Below are 14,730 nucleotides of genomic sequence, written 5' to 3'. Positions count from 1 at the left end.
GAACTGGCAGCCTCTCCATGCCTGACCACGCTGTGGATGCCAGATCTTGTCTTGAACCGGTCAAACCAACCTCTGCTAGCCTTGAAGACTTCTGGCTCGGCTGAGGTTCCTGGCTGTTCCCGGATGAGGTCAGCGTGCAAGGCCTTGGCCTTCTCACAAATGACGGCCTCAGACACTGTGTCCCCTGCACGCTGCTTCTCTTCTATCCAGATGAGCAGCAACTTCTCGACCTCCTCCAGGACAGCTGGGCGGTTCTTCACGATCCTGGTGACTCCCTTGGCTGCATCAGTCGCCAGGATCTTCTCCCTCATCTTCAGGATGGTCCCGATGGTCGATGGGTTCCTGCCGTACTCCCTGGCGATGTCCGTCACACGCATTCCGCCGTCGTGCTTCCAGATGATCTCCTTCTTCATTTCCAGCGTCACCTTCTCCTTCTTCCTCTCGCCGGCCACCGCAGCAGCAGTCTTCTTGGGTCCCATGGCAGCACAGCTCCTACCTTCGTAAACTCAGAAAAAAAAAAATCAGTGATGTGCTTCAAACCCAAAAAATACAAAAGCAGCCAGCCACCCACCACACAGAAATTAAAACCCAGAACCAAGGCCTTGAATCCCAAGCACCCCAACCCCAAATCCAAAATCCAAAAACCCCCAAAAAAGTTTTAAAAGTTTAGCTTACCAAATGGATGAAAGAGAAGTTCTGGAAAAGCTTCAACAATCAACCACCGAAGTCCTCAGAAACCTCAAATGGCTGCAAAATAAGTTTAGGAAAAGCTTCAAAAATCACCAATGTCTTCAAAAACCTCAACTGCTCCCACAGACACGCACCAACCCACCCACAACACAGAAATTGCAAACCCCTCCCCAACTGCTCCCCCAGCCCCTCCCCAACTGCTGCAAACCCCTCCCCAACTGCTTCCCCACCCAGACAAAAAAAAATTTCAAAAAATAACAACATGGCCAGCACTCAGAAATTCAAACTCAGAAAAATTTTCAAAAAAAAACAACCTGGCCCAGTGGTCACAGAAAATCATAAAAATTCCCCAAAAAACCCCACATGGTCCCAGATTTCTGCAGAAACCTCCCCAACTGTTCCCCTAGCCAGCCAGCACTCAGAAATTCAAACTCAGAAAAAAAAATTGAAAATAAACAACCATGCCTCGTGGTCACAGAAAATCATAAAAATTCCCCAAAAAACCCCACATGGTCCCAGATTTCTGCAGAAACCTCCCCAACTGTTCCCCTAGCCAGCCAGCACTCAGAAATTCAAACTCAGAAAAAAAAATTGAAAATAAACAACCATGCCTCGTGGTCACAGAAAATCATAAAAATTCCCCAAAAAACCCCACATGGTCCCAGATTTCTGCAGAAACCTCCCCAACTGTTCCCCTAGCCAGCCAGCACTCAGAAATTCAAACTCAGAAAAAAAAAATTGAAAATAAACAACTATGCCTCGTGGTCACAGAAAATCATAAAAATTCCCAAAAAAACCCCACATGGTCCCAGATTTCTGCAGAAACCTCCCCAACTGTTCCCCTAGCCAGCCAGCACTCAGAAATTCAAACTCAGAAAAATTTTCAAAAAAAAACCAACCTGGCCCAGTGGTCACAGAAAATCATAAAAATTCCCCAAAAAACCCCACATGGTCCCAGATTTCTGCAGAAACCTCCTCAACTGTTCCCCTAGCCAGCCAGCACTCAGAAATTCAAACTCAGAAAAAAAAATTTGAAAATAAACAACCATGCCTAGTGGTCACAGAAAATCATAAAAATTCCCCAAAAAACCCCACATGGTCCCAGATTTCTGCAGAAACCTCCTCAACTGTTCCCCTAGCCAGCCAGCACTCAGAAATTCAAACTCAGAAAAAAAAAATTGAAAATAAACAACCATGCCTAGTGGTCACAGAAAATCATAAAAATTCCCCAAAAAACCCCACATGGTCCCAGATTTCTGCAGAAACCTCCCCAACTGTTCCCCTAGCCAGCCAGCACTCAGAAATTCAAACTCAGAAAAATTTTCAAAAAAAAACCAACCTGGCCCAGTGGTCACAGAAAATCATAAAAATTCCCAAAAAAGGCCCACAAGCCCCCAGATTATCGCAAACCCCTTCCCAACACCAAGTCCTTGAATCCCAAACACCCCAACCCAAAATCCAAAACCCCCCAAAAAAGTTTTAAAAGTTTAACTTACCAAATGGATGAAAGAGAAGTTCTGGAAAAGTTTTGGAAAATCTTCAAAAGTGAGCAAAGTCTGAGAAAAGGCTACCAAACCACGCGCTAACAGTTGCTCCTCGAAGTCAAGTCGCAACTGCAGCTGCTCAAGCTAAGCACCCTTGGTTTTAACGGTTTTTACACAAAGGAAACAAAGTCGCGAGACGTTTTCGTTTTGCGAAGCAAGCCCATAGGGGAATTCGTCTTGCGAGGCAAATCGCGGACGAAAACTCCTTTCGTCTAGCGAGTTTTTTGTCTTGCGAGGCATTCGTCTTGCGGGGCACTACTGTATTTTGCGATAAGTATTCTTGCTGCTGTTGTCGCATACATAAAAAAAATTCTGTCCTTCTTTGGCACCAATTGGCCAACCATGCCTAGGAGAAAGGCCTCTGGTTTCTTCAAGAAGGTATATTTAAATACCTTTTTCATTTCATTATAAATCATTTCCCAGAAAGCCTTAATCCTTGGGCACATACACCAGAGGTGAAAGAATGTACCTTCAGTCTCTTTGCATTTCCAACATTTATTATCGGGCAAATGATAAATTTTTGCAAGCTTGACTGGGGTCATGTACCACCTATAAATCATTTTCATAATATTCTCTCTTAAGGCATTACATGCCGTAAATTTCAAACCGGTGGTCCATAACTGTTCCCAGTCAGCAAACATAATATTATGTCCAACATCCTGTGCCCATTTAATCATAGCAGACTTCACCGTTTCATCCTGAGTGTTCCATTTCAGCAGCAAGTTATACATCTTTGACAAAATCTTAGTTTTAGGTTCTAACAATTCTGTTTCTAATTTTGATTTTTCCACCTGGAATCCAATTTTCTTGTCCAATTTGTAAGCTTCCATTATCTGATAATAATGAAGCCAGTCTCGCACTTTATTTTTTAGTTTCTCAAAACTCTGCAATTTCAATTTGTCTCCCTCTTGTTCCAAAATTCCCCAATATTTTGGCCATTTGGACTCCATATTAAGTCTTTTGAAAGCTTTCGCTTCCATTGGTGACAACCACCTTGGGGTTTTGTTTTCCAATAAATCTTTGTATCTTATCCAGACATTAAACAAAGCTTTCCTGACAATATGGTTTTTAAATGCTTTATGTACTTTAACCTTGTCGTACCACAAATATGCATGCCACCCAAAAGCATTATTAAATCCTTCTAAGTCCAAAATGTCTGTGTTCTCAAGAAGTAGCCAGTCTTTCAACCAGCAAAATGCTGCTGATTCATAGTAGAGTTTAAAGTCTTGCAGGGCAAATCCAACCCTTTCCTTTACATCAGTTAATATCTTAAATTTTATTCTGGGCTTCTGCTGTTCTCCACTGCTGAACAATGCCACAGGTAGAGGAGATGGAATGCTAGAAGTGTTCTCCGGGGCAAGGGGAGCTGCTGGGAAATTGAACTACGGGCTCAAAATATTACTTTTTTTAAAAGTTGCTGCCATTATAGGCATTACAGGCAGAATGCTGGAGGGTGAGCAGGCCCAGGCTGTGCTGCACCCAAGAGGGGGGGTGAAGGGAGAAGTGAAATGTAGCCTTTTTGGAGTTCACCGATTGGGTCTGCGTTGCTCCTGAACAGGAGGAAGGAAGTTAAAACGACACTGAGGTGGATTCAAAGAAAGAGTTTATTCTGCTCTCCGGATAGCAGAAGGCACTTGTGTGATCAAGTCCACGACAAGTCCAAAGACATGACAAGTTTCATGCAGTATATATATCCTCCAGGCATCCTCTCCCCCTTCCCCAGCCACGTCAACTTGTATACGCAGGTTGACATCACATATGTTCCTGCTCTGGTACTCTCAACCATAAAAGGATCTTCCTTCCTGTACTTCTGACCATAAAAGGATCTTCCTCTTTCTACTCTTATCTGGGAAGAGGTCATAATCTCCGGGAACACGCTTTTGGCATTTTTCCTGGACATTGGTCTTACGCGTATTTTGTGGTCAGCACATAAGATAAAGTTCTGACGTGTTTTCTTTGTTCCCCTGGAGAGCCAGGGCCATCCCTTGCCTGTCCTGATAAAGGAGAGAACTGTTTATGCAGTTGTGTCCTTATTATGGTTTTGCTCAACAGTTCAAGTTTACGCATTTAAAAGTGCTCTCTTTTGAAAGAACAAAAGGGGAGGTTGAGTCAGTTTTTAAGCTTACTACACAGAAACCCATTCCTTCAGAAACCGTGGAAATTTTTTCTTCCCGACATTTCCGGTGCGGCTCTGATTCCCACCCGGTCCGGAATTGTCCAGTGGAGCCACAGGATGTCTCCAAGGCCATTTTCTTTGGCAACCAGATAACAGGAGCTGCCAAGCGTGGGAAGCCTCGCAAAGGTCTCAAGGAAACTGGCAGAGACATGTTGTCACAGCATCATTTGGCTGCTGCTACGGCAACAGTGAAAAACTGCGACCAGGGCCACGGGCTGAGCTGGGTGATTGACAGTGGGGCCAGTCACCACCTCATGCCATCGCCATCTAGTGATTTTTTGTGGAACTGCAAGGCTGTGAAAACTGGAAGAAGTGTAACTCTTGCGGATGGTTCCAAGTGCTAAGTCTGGCTCTGTTTATTGTTCTTTTTTACAGGCGGAGATTGAGGCCTATGTCGTTCCAGAGATGCAGTGCTGTTTGCTTTCTGTTTCCTCTCTTGTCCATGATGGGTTCAAAGTGTGTTCTGAAAATAATGTTTATTCCATTTCCAGAGGTGGGCGACAACTGGTCAGTGTTGAGTGCAAAGACAGGCTGTTTGTGCTAGAAACGCCTATTGCAGGTAAAGGTCCCACTGAGGATCCACAAGCACAGAGTGCTAAGGTTCCCATTCATGATGGGTGACATCATGGCGTTTGGCACCAGAGAATGTCACATATCAACTGGGGGTACGTGAATAAGGTCCCATGGTGCACTGAGGGGTGCAAGATGAAGGCATGTGACAAATACCTGGAATGTAGGGCCTTCAAGAAAGCCAAGGTTCAGACATGCTCTTATCCTAGGTCTGACAGGGTAACCACAAAACCTTTTGAGCTAGTCCATGCAGACCTTTGGGGCCCTATGCCAGGTGCCAGTCTGGGCGGGGCCAAATTTGTGCTATCTCTGGTGGATGATTATTCCAGAAATGGGTGGATTTTCTTTTTTCTTTTTTTAATAGATTTTTATTAAGGTTTTAAAGGTTACAGAAAGAAAAATAGAAAAAATACCGAGTTAAACAAAAAAGAAAAAAAATGCATACAACATCAAAAAAACAAAAAAAGACAAAAACATGCAGACAATTGAAAAACAAATCAAACCTTTACATAACTTTCTTTCCTTTCCTTATTTCCTTGACCTCCTCACACCTACCTTTTTTGTATTCTAGTTCAATTAGATATTTCAGCAAATCCTTTCCTTCTTTGTTTTTATCCTAATAATTTATCTTAATATACTATATTCTTACATTCTCTTCTTTCGCTGATTAACAATCCATTTTTACTTAGTCCTTTATAACGCTTCTGCTAAAACCACATAACTTCATTCCAACATCCTTCTAACATTCCTTAATTTTACAATGTTTCTGTAAATAAACTTTAAATTTCTTCCAATCTTCTTCCACCGACACTTCTCCCTGGTCTCGGATTCTGCCAGTCATTTCCGCCAATTCCATGTAGTCCATCACCTTCATCTGCTATTCTTCCCAGGTGGGTAGATCTTGTGTCTTCCAATACTTTGCAATAAGTATTCTTGCTGCTGTTGTAGCATACATAAAGAAAGTTCTATCCTTCTTTGACACCAATTGGCCGACCATGCCAAGGAGAAGGGCCTCTGGTTTCTTCAGAAAGGTATATTTAAATACCTTTTTCATTTCATTATAGATCATCTCCCAGAAAGCCTTAATCCTTGGGCATGTCCACCAAAGGTGAAAGAATGTACCTTCAGTCTCTTTGCATTTCCAACATTTATTTTTGGGCAAATGATAAATTTTTGCAAGCTTGACTGGTGTCATGTACCACCTGTAGATCATTTTCATTATATTCTCTCTTAAGGCATTACATGCCGTGAACTTCATACCTGTGGTCCATAACTGTTCCCAGTCAGCCATCATAATGTTATGTCCAACATCTTGTGCCCATTTAATCATAACCGATTTCACCGTTTCATCCTGAGTACCCCATTTCAACAGCAAGTTGTACATTCTTGACAAGTTCTTAGTTTTGGGATCTAACAGTTCTGTTTCCAATTTTGATTTTTCCACCTGGAAGCCAATTTTCTTGTCCAAATTATAAGCCTCCATTATTTGGTAATAATGGAGCCAATCTCGCACTTTGTTTTTTAGTTTTTCAAAACTCTGCAGTTTTAATTTATCTCCCTCTTGTTCCAGGATTTCCCAATATTTCGGCCATTTGGTCTCCATATTGAGCTTTTTCTGAGCCTTCGCTTCCATTGGTGACAGCCACCTTGGAGTTTTGTTTTCAAGCAAATCCTTATATCTTATGCTGACATTAAACACTGCTTTCCTGACAATATGGTCTTTAAACGCTTTATGTGCTTTGACCTTGTCATACCACAAATATGCATGCCACCCAAAAACATTACTAAAACCTTCTAAGTCCAAAATGTCCATGTTTTCAAGAAGCAGCCATTCTCTCAGCCAACAAAATGCAGCTGATTCATAGTAAAGCTTAAGGTCTGGCAGGGCAAATCCACCTCTTTCTTTGGCATCTGTTAATATCTTAATTTTATTCGAGGCTTCTTGCCCTGCCAGACAAATCTAGAGATATCTCTCTGCCACTTCTTGAAACAATCCATTTTGTCCAAAATTTGGAATGACTGAAACAAAAACAGCATCCTTGGCAATACATTCATTTTTATCACAGCAATTCTGCCTCTCAATGATAACTTCAAATTTGACCATATTTCTAAATCCTTTTTCACTTCTGTCCAACATTTTTCATAGTTACCTTTAAATAGATTCACATTCTTGGCAGTCATATTAACCCCTAGGTATTTCACTTTCTTAACCAATGTTAATCCTGTCTCCTTCTGAAATCTCTCTCAATCACTGTTAGATTTTTCTCTAAAACCTTAGTCTTCATCTTATTCAACTTAAATCCCGCTACCTGACCAAATTCTTTAATCAATTCCAATACTCTTTTGGTACTGGTTCCTGTAATGTCAATACCAGATCATCAGCAAATGCTTTCAATTTGTACTGTTTGGCTCCGACTTGTATACCTTTAACCAATTGGTCCTTTCTAATCATATTTAGCAGAACCTCCAGGACTGATATAAAGAGCAATGGAGAGATTTAGCAACCTGGTTGTGTTCCTTTCTCAATCTTAAACTCTTCTGTGACTACATTTTTCACAATTAATTTTGCTTTTTGTTCTGAATAAATTGCACCTATACCATTTTCAAAAACTTGGCCTACCCCCATACCCTGTAAATTTTTCTTCATGAAACTCCAGGAAATATTGTCAAAGGCTTTCTCCGCGTCCACAAATATCAAAACTGCTTTGGTGTTAATATTCACTTGTAATTTTTCTAAAATGTTCATTATGTTCCTCGTATTGTCAGACAAGTGCCTGCCCGCTTGATCTTTATGTATTTCTTCTACTAAAACCTTTTTTTAGTCTTTTAGCCATAATATCAGCAAAAATTTTGTAATCCACATTGAGCAAAGATATGGGGCGGTAGTTCTTAAGCTGTGTCTTCTCAGACTTTGTTTTCGGTATAAGTGTAATATAAGCTTCCTTCCACGACTCTGGTGCCTTTTCCCCTTCCAATATTTCATTACAAACTTCCTTTAAAGGCTGTACTAACCATTCTTTCAAGGATCTATAATATCTTGAAGTCAATTTGTGCTATCTCTGGTGGATGATGATTCCAGAAATGGGTGGATTTTCTCTCTGAAGCACAAGTGAGAGGCCGTTGCTTTGGTGAAAGACTGGATAACGGCAGTAGGACTACAATTCTCACTGCGGGTCAAGAGCTTTCAATCAGATCGCGGTGGAGAGTTCACCAGGTCTGCCTTGCAGAACTTCTTCTGCCAGAAAGGCATACACCACAGGTTGACTGTATCAAATTCTCCTTAGGAGAATGGAGTTGCAGAATGCAGGTAGAGAACGCTGCAGGAGGCAACCGAAGCCATGCTCTTTGACACAGGGTTGCCCCAGCAGTTTTGGGTGGAAGCGTGGAAATCTGTGTCCTTCACTCTGAACCTTTCTTACAGTTCTGTAGTAGGGGACACGCCCTATTTTCTGCTGCACGGCAAGAAGCCCAAGGTGCATTTCTTCTTCTTTTCCTACAATCCCTAACAATAATGCTTCAGGCTTTTTTTTACAAAGGTTAATTGGAACATTTTCTTCAACTCATTGTATATCATTTCCCAGATTTTTAAAATTTTATTACAATCCCACCACATATGGTAAAAAGTCCCTTCTTTTTCCTTACATTTCCAACATATATTTGAGCCTGTTTTATACATTCTTCCTATCTGCACTGGTGATATATACCATCTATACATCATTTTCATGTAATTTTCTTTTAGCAAAGAGCAGTCTTTAAATTTTATTTTATTTTAAAATAATTTTTATTAACAGGCCAATCACATCACATTATCCAAATCACATTAGTTCCAAATTATACGGCCAAATTTTAAATTTTGTTGGGGGTACCCATACATCATGTTCCGCACGAGTCCAAAACTCCGGACAAGTCCAAGCATCACTTATATTACTGCTTTAATTAGACAGTTCTATCCAGTTCGATCCGGATAGTCCTTTATTACTTTCTTTCTCTTCTTGTTGTTATCGTATATTCCTTTCTTTGCAATCTCTGATGATTTTCACAAGCAGATTGAAAACAGGCATCTCTGTGTGGGTTTTGTACTCAAAGATCATATCGCTCAGGAACAGCCTCTGTTCAACACTTCCATAAACAAAATTAATCTTCGGTCTGTCCTTTATTTTTCTCAGGCTTGCCAAATAAATCAAATGAGTGAGTCAGGGGGCTCTGTCAGGTCAAGCTTGCGTCCCAACATTCCTTCTCTTTCGAACAATCCTGATTCTCCTCCCCCTGTCCTTTCTCTGGCAAGCCTGTCTTGGCGAGTCGCCATTTTTAAACTGTGTCATAAAAAATTTCCTCTTTCTCACCGTTCAATCCTCTGTCCTGTTATAATCCATCCCACACAGTTCTTGAATTCCTCCTTGTGTTTAATAAAAACGCAACAATCTTATTTCTATCTGGGGTGAAGGGTAATTAATATCACATCATGCAAAGAGAAAAAAAGAGCTTTTTCCTCCACCCCCCTTCGTTCCATACATACAGTCTCCTAGTGGTGATTCTGTTGGGATACTGCCAGGGAGACAGGCCATCACTGCCTCCACGTCGATTCCGGACGTCCATTGACCTCCCGTAGATACAGTATCAGCAATTAGCGACACAAGCTCCAGAAAATAGCTTTTCACATTCCAGAGCACATGCACGCTCTATCTCAGAGTTCATACAGCGAAAGATGCACTCAGGAGAGCATTATTTAGAAGTTTATTCAGCGTTGGTCAGAACAAAGAAAAAACATGACTGCCTGCTTGCGTGTTCTGGCGCAGGAGGGAGAGAGAGAGACAACAGCTCTATCAAAACACAAACATCCTGTGAACAGGAAATACGCAGACTCTGTGACTCACATAGCCTGCTCCCTTTTAAGGTGGAACGGAAATATCCTAACAGATTCATCAGAAGATTTACTTATCCATCCGTCACTCCCAGTCACAGAGATCCATTAATCAGCAGTCTTATCCTCAAGCATTACTTGATGTATGTGCTTCAGCTTCATTTCCAATCATTTGTTTCCAATTATAATTCTGAGCTGAAGCAACCAGCACGCGCTAATTGGAATCGGCGTCAGGATGATCTGACTCCACCGAGGGCTCGCGCCCAGTGTTCAGCACCCCCTTCTCACGGATCTGGGGGTGCATTGTGAACACCGCTGGCAAGGCAGCGCCCCCCATCTCCTGGGGGGGGAGGAAGACTGCATACTTCCCATAGCAGCCCCTTAATTACCTTGTTTGGGTCAGAGAGATGTTATTGTCGGCCATCTTCCAATGCGCCACCTGGTGGCCCCCCCCCCGCAGTCTTTAAATTTTAAATCAGTTTTCCACAATCGTTCCCAATCTTCAAACATTATATTATGACATATATCTTGTGCCCATTTAATCATGACTGATTTCACCTCTTCATCTTTTGTTTCCCATTATAGCAGAATACTATATGCACCTTTCAGCAACTTCACTTTCCCTTCTACGACTTCCTTTTGAAATCTAGATGTCGTGTAGCTAAATCCTTTCTTATTGTCTTCTTTGTATATTTCATGTATTTGCCGATAGCGTAACCAACTCTGAAAGTGGTATTTTATTTCCGCGTAATCTTTTTGTTTCCATTTTCCTTCTTGATCCTTTGACAAGTCAGCATACGTAAACCACTTTCCTTTCTTTTCAAGTGGTTTGAGCAGTAAAGATTCATGTGGTGAAAGCCACCAAGGGGTCTTCTGTTCTTACATATCTTTATACAGTGGTACCTCGGGTTACATACACTTCAGGTTACATACGCTTCAGGTTACACACTCCGCTAACCCAGAAATAGTGCTTCAGGTTAAGAACTCTGCTTCAGGATAAGAACAGAAATCGGGCTCCGGTGGCGCAGCGGCAGCAGGAGGCCCCTTTAGCTAAAGTGATGCTTCAGGTTAAGAACAGTTTCAGGTTACGAACAGACCTCCAGAACGAATTAAGTACTTAACCTGAGGTACCACTGTATTTCTCCCATATGCTCATTAGTGATTTCCTAATTATATGGTTATAAAAACTTTTATGTACCTTCCCTTTCCCATGCCATAAATATGTGTGCCAGCCAAATCTTTTGTCATGTCCTTACAATTCTAATGCTTCTTGCTTTTCCAAGTTCACCCAGTCCCTAATCCATACCAGGCATGCAGCTTCATAATATAATGAAAGGTCTGGGAGGGCAAAACCACCTCTGTCTGTTATGTCTGTAAGTATCATATCCTCGACCTTTTGCCCCCCCCCCCCGATAAACTTGGAAATTTCTTTCTGCCATTTTTTGAAACATTCATCTTTCACAATTACTGGGGCTGATTGAAAGAGGAATATCATTTTTGGCAGAAAATTCATTTTAACCACATAAATTGATCTAATCTAAATACTGGACTACACAATAGCCTGATCTATTTAAAAGCTTAAAATGCATGAGAATCCTCCTTTGGGCTGTAGGTAATAAGACACTATACATTGAACATAAAAACAATTATACATAAAAATTGGGTCCCCCCCTTTGTGGAAATAACATACTGCCAGACACATGTTAGCATTCCTACATAATATCACACAATACACCACATACTAATTAAATCTCAGTTACATATCTTGAGGCAATCATGATCTTTTACATGTCTTTTCAATCCTGGGGCACAGAATCTTGAGGTTTAAAAGGTGAGAGAATGTGCTTGCAATTCAACTTTCCCCCCTTTGTCAGCCCCCCCCCCCGTCAGTCTATATCCTTTGGAAAGAGATAGCTGGGGCCACTCTCGTGTCTTTTGTTGTTGCTGCTGCAGGTAATGAATAGTCTTGTGGTGACGAGGTCTGCGTTGACATCTGTAGAAGGGATATCCTGTAAGCGGGGGTGGGGGTGGGGGTGGCAGGATTTTTGGGACTTAAAGACACAGTTATAAAGAGAAGAGGTAAAAGCCCAAAAGGGGAGAATCTCCTTGAGTTTTCTTGGGAAGCTCCAAGCATTTTATTCATTTCACTATTATTATCTTAGCGAGTTAAGCATTTTAGTCATTTCAATATTATGATCACATTTCCATATACCGGTATTTACTACTGTTATTATATGCTAAAAATACAAAAAATGGAAAAATATAAAAAGAAAACAAAAGTAAAAAAGATAGATTACCAGTTAAACATTTTTTCCAGATAAAAAATAAATGGACTTGATTCAAAGTTAGCAGATTTTTTAAAAAGTTATTATTAAATATTAAATAATACAAAGATATTATCAAAACCACACAGATTGTTACTGGACTGGAACCTTAAGGACTAGGAGGTGAAGGAGGTGATGTTGAAATGGGCACACGATTGTGGCTATCCAATCAAGATGAAAAATGGGGGGAATTATGGGGAAAGACATAAAATTCACCACGTGCTATCTGATTTTTAGATGGTACCTGACCCCATCCAAATCAGTCAAAATAAATAAATATCAGCAGTAGGTTGGACACGCAGACAAAATGAGGGAACCTTATTCCACAAGTGGTGGACATGTCCCCAAAGGGAAAATAAAATAAAGTAAAATAAATGCTATTTATTTTAAAGAAAACCAAAGCTTTCCTATTTTATATTCTAACAATAAGCATGCCAAATGAAAATCAAAGAGTGTTTCTTTACATGACAACAGTGGCTAGGATGTTAATAGCAAAATACTGGAAAATGAGTTAATATCAACAAAAGATGAGTGGCAATTAAAGTTGTGCTAGTACCTTGAAATGGCCACAATGCCAGAACTTCCAAGAGACTGAGATCTACTCCCAGTAATAAAAATCCTGCCAGTGATCTACCCATTGTCTTTGCCCAGAGTTCTTGAGCTTTTCTCAGGGAGCAGTGACCAGAGTTGTGGATCGACCACTAGATCATTTAACAAATTAAAATTATAAAAACAACTGTGCTATAATAGTACATACCATATATGAAGTATCCAGATAATAGAACTTTTAACACAGTGGTTTCTCCAGTGAACAACAACTCTTACAATGTATATAGACAGGCGCAGCATTGATTTTAGCTACAGGTGACAGAAATCTGCAGCTGTAAGGTTTTCTTCTTTAAGTGACCCCTTTAAAACAATAAATGTAAAACAAACTTTATCCATACACAGGTTTGTTAATTTGTTAAAATATGTTGAATTACAACATTATATTCATTTATATTACTTAGAATATGTACAACGGATGGAGCCCATGAGAGCGAAACAAGGCATTATTCCGGAAATCCTTGTCAAGACTGTGGAACTGTAGTAGGCTCCAATTTGGACTTTATGAACGTATGTGGAACAGAAACTAGCCGACATTTGGTCTTTATGAATGATTTATTGGGGACTTCCCTCTATATTATTGCACTTTATGTGCTGTTTATGTGCAAGATAAACTTTGATATTGTGATAAGAATGTATAGAAGAGTATTGTTTATGTGAATGCACAGCCGGTTACGTCTTGTGTGTTGTACATTCCAGGAACAGCATTCCTCACCCAGATTTTCACAGGAAGTCCCTAAGATGATTCCCCTTTCAAACAGGATACGTGAACCTAGGCCAGCATGGTCCTCCTCTCTGGCAGATGGACATTTCCCCCCCCCCCAAAAAAATATATAGTCTGGCCCCCCACATGGTCTGAGGGACGGTGGACTGTCCCATGGCTGAAAAAGGTTGCCCCAGGCTAACAAGATGGTCAAAATCCGGTTCCACTCCACCCTTTTAAAATTTCAATATCAAAACAGACACCAGCTTTCAGAGCATGTAAACCACATGCGTGGAAAGACCGCTGCTCCAGGCACAAAAATAGGACTATACTTCCTTCTCCCACCTTTAAAGTAAATGTCTATGTAACGAAACCAAATTGATCCAAGTCTGCCTTTCTCCACCCACCTCAATTTCGCTCTTCAAGCCAAAAGACAACCCCGTCCCCGGGCGAAACCCCCTGGCCTTCCATTGGTAGAGCCGCCACCACGCCTGTGGCGTTTACCACAGTGCGACGCAAGGACTGAGCGGGTGGCGAGATGCTTTCAGCCTCCGACACTTGGCGGGTTCTGAAATGGCTGTGCAGGCCAGATTCACGACCCTGACGGGCTGGATTCATCCCGTGGAACATAGTTTGAGGACCCCTGGTCTACACTGACTGGGACATTCTGCATGCCAAGCAGATGCTCTAGGGTTCCCCATAGTTCACTAGCCTTTCAGTGTTATGCTATTAGCCACCATGGAGATTCCGCCTACCTCTTTCATTTAATAAATAATCATAATCATAAACATAAGCATATATTTATACCCCGCCCATCTGGCTGGGTTCCCCAGCCACTCTGGGTGGCTTCCGACAAAATATTAAAATACAATAGTCCATCAAATATTAAAAACTTCCCTAAAGATAATAACAACAACCATCCATTTTCAGTCCATTAAATTAGCAATTAAGCATTTCTGGATAGGTAAATGGCATACTTTGTATATTAGCATAAAAAGCATGCATAAGAAAGTATTACTAATTTACTCATTTAATTTATTACTCATTATTACTCATGTTGGCAGGGGAAAGGTCTCCCTTGGGAGGTGAGGGACTCTCCTTCCTTGGAGGTTTCTAAGCAGAGACCGGACGGCCATCTGCCATGGATGCTTTAGCGGAGATTCCTGCATTGCTGGGGGTTGGACTAGATGACCCTGGGATCCCCTCCTCTCTCTCCCCTCCTGAATTCCAGGAGGAGCTTCCTTGCCTCCTGCAAA

At 41.3% G+C, this 14,730-nt stretch overlaps 1 protein-coding gene and 1 long non-coding RNA gene across 2 annotated transcripts in view; one reads left to right on the top strand and one right to left on the bottom strand.

The window, feature by feature from the left end:
• LOC309340933 (uncharacterized protein) overlaps positions 1-14,730 on the top strand; it is a 151,196-nt gene that overhangs the window by 64,099 nt on the left and 72,367 nt on the right. The gene's annotated exons all lie outside the window — the stretch shown is intronic.
• The window catches only part of LOC309341319, a 29,688-nt gene continuing 27,904 nt past the window's right edge, over positions 12,947-14,730 (bottom strand). Inside the window, exon 2 of the long non-coding RNA XR_014156205.1 lies at positions 12,947-13,271. This is a non-coding gene — a long non-coding RNA (uncharacterized lncRNA). The remainder of the gene's footprint in view (positions 13,272-14,730) is intronic.

This window comes from Podarcis erhardii (genome assembly GCF_964252035.2).
Source record: "Podarcis erhardii genome assembly, chromosome: 4".
Lineage (NCBI taxonomy): Eukaryota > Metazoa > Chordata > Lepidosauria > Squamata > Lacertidae > Podarcis > Podarcis erhardii.
This window is presented reverse-complemented; position numbering and strand designations above follow the sequence as displayed.